This window comes from Scylla paramamosain, chromosome 6 (assembly GCF_035594125.1).
Source record: "Scylla paramamosain isolate STU-SP2022 chromosome 6, ASM3559412v1, whole genome shotgun sequence".
NCBI classification, from domain to species: domain Eukaryota; kingdom Metazoa; phylum Arthropoda; class Malacostraca; order Decapoda; family Portunidae; genus Scylla; species Scylla paramamosain.
Genome location: NC_087156.1, coordinates 29,726,997 through 29,729,496, shown reverse-complemented (window position 1 = coordinate 29,729,496; position 2,500 = coordinate 29,726,997). Strand labels below are relative to the sequence as shown.

Sequence of the window (2,500 nt, the reverse complement as noted above, 5' to 3'; positions counted from 1 at the left end):
CTCTCTCTCTCTCTCTCTCTCTCTCTCTCTCTCTCTCTCTCTCTCTCTCTCTCTCATAGTTTGTACGTTCTCTTTCCTATTCTCTTTCTCCATCCCCTTTATCTTCCTTCTCCTTCTTCAGCCAGCCTCTCCCCCTCCTTCCCTCCCTTCTAACTCCGTCTTCCTCTCCTTCGTTGCTCCTTCCACCACCCCACTCCCATCCTCCTTCCTCCCTTGCTGCTCTCCCTCCCTTCCTCCCACAATACTTCGGTCAAGCGTTTAGTTTATGGTCATGAAAAGTCGTAATGAACAGCAGAACCAAGCCTTGAGAGAGAGAGAGAGAGAGAGAGAGAGAGAGAGAGAGAGAGAGAGAGAGAGAGAGAGAGAGAGAGAGAGAGAGAGAATGTGTTCGGAGTCCTGAGGAAGCAATTGCTTAAATAATTTGTAATGAATGATTTCAATTAAGTGCAATTTCGGTATTCTTGAGGACAGTTTAAATAGTTTTATTTTTTTCCCGGATTAAGGGACATTCCGGATCGTGAACGGAGAGGAAATGGTGGTAAATTGTGCTGTGTGAATGTTTGAAGCACACACACACACACACACACACACACACACACACACACACACACACACACACACGGCTCAGAAACGAAAATAATCGCGTTTGAAATGGTCGGGCGTCAGTGGGAGGAGGCGGGGAGGCATGGGGGAGGGAGCGTACGCAGTGTTATCTCGTCAGAAGCACCACAGATAACAAGATTCTTTAGTTCGCCTTGACGCATCTGGAGTTTCCATTTTCTATGATGCTCAGGGGCCCGCGTCGCCCGGGAGTAATGTGTCTGGCCTCCGGTTGCCACACTGCGCCACTCTGCTCCCGCTACTCCCTCTACAATATTCTCTTTCGTCGATAAAACTTACACAGCACTTTTACATCTAGGCTGGCCGAGTTTTCAATATGCAAGAGTAATATTTCGAGAGCCTGGCTGACCGCGGCATATTCTGGGTGTGGTATTTTGCATTGATTCCTGATATGTAATAAAAATAGGTTTATTGACAACCCTAAGCACTGCATTTCCACCGCACATCGTTCAAACTTCGCCCCAAACTTGGTTATTCCCGCTTGTTCGGAGTTAGTTTTGGCATGGGCGTGGGGTTGTGGCTTGGGGTTAACGAGTGGTGGTAGTCGTTCTGGAAAAAGTGTTCTCCCCTGCTTGTAGTGACGCGGGGTCGCTCGGCTGTGGGAAGCGGACGAGCATCTGTGGTCACGGCCTTAGACTAGGGAAATGTGTGCCTGGAGCGAATGCAGTGATAAATGGATATCCTAATGTTCCTCGTTTTATTGGAGTTATAGGTATTTTTATTGAAGTATTGTTGCACCCTAACAAAAATTCCTGACGTCTGCACCGGGTCGGGTCTCCCCTGTGGGCGGTGAGGCTCCTGCTGACACGCCCTCTCCCTCCCTTCTCCCCGCTGTCTCCCCCGCGTCGCTCTAGTGTTTGGCCTCGATAGGAGCTAATTTTAAGTGACTTACGCGCAGCCTTCAAAGCTCTGCGGCTGCTTCATTCGTAGCACATGATTCGCCTGGGATGTTGTGCCCTAGACATCTAGAGCGGCTTCCGTGTGTGTGTGTGTGTGTGTGTGTGTGTGTGTGCAGGGGGCGTGAGCGTGGCCACGGCTGGTCTGAGCACCGACCACCAACCACCCGTGAAATATGTAACGAGCTCGTCTTAAATCGATATCTAGTATATTCGTGAATTATGAGTTACATGGCGGTATTGACACACAGATTGTCCTCAGGTTGGGCATGCCGGCGGTGGAGGTGGTAGTGGAGGAGGTGGTGGAGGAGGCAGAGAGGGTGAACAAGTGTTACCACTCGTAACTCTTCTATGTTTTATTGTTGGCCAGACTTATGTGTTATATATTACTCTTATCTGCAATGGAAGGTCTTATCTTTCCCCAAAAATGCAATGAATTTTCAAGCAAGGGGAAATGTTGGCGCGCGTTATTGCATCCCACCACCTCTGGCAACGTCGGGTTGTGGCGGCCGCCGCTAGATGGCGGCACCGTCTGCGCAACGCAAGTCCGCGCGCGTTTTTTGTCCGTGGGTTTTTTATGGGTTCGTCCCACTCGCCGGGTTTTTTCGCTAGTCTTTACAGTGGGTCTCGACGAGCGGCGCAGCGAACATGAGCGTCAGTCCGCGGGGCGTGCACGAGGTGACCACAGGTGCACACGCGTGGAGCATATGAGTGAGGCCAGCACACCGGCCACACGCACACAACACGGCTCACGAGCACACCACCAGCAGGCCGGGCCGGGGCGTGCCACCACCAGGCACACGTTTAGAAAGGCACTCAGTGAGCAGGCCAGCAGCAGACAGGAGGCATATACAGGGGAGGCGTCGCGTCTTGTTGTCCGTCGGTTGTGTGGAGGCGGCGCTCCAGGCACCATCCTGGCCGCCCCTCACGGCACCCCTCCAGCTGCCGCTAGAGGGTGCCAGTCTTCCCCTCGAGGGTCACTC

General features: G+C 52.3%; 1 protein-coding gene across 5 annotated transcripts in view; it reads left to right on the top strand.

Moving 5' to 3' along the window:
- Positions 1–2,500, top strand: part of LOC135101593 (uncharacterized) — a 258,587-nt gene that overhangs the window by 157,334 nt on the left and 98,753 nt on the right. The window contains exon 1 of one of the 5 annotated variants that reach the window (XM_064005758.1): positions 1,738–2,500. This exon is cut by the window's right edge and continues 747 nt beyond it. The exons of the other annotated variants lie outside the window; for them this stretch is intronic. The gene's annotated coding sequence lies outside the window, so the exon portion shown is untranslated. Of the gene's footprint in view, positions 1–1,737 lie in introns of those variants that run through there. 5 annotated transcript variants of the gene reach the window in all.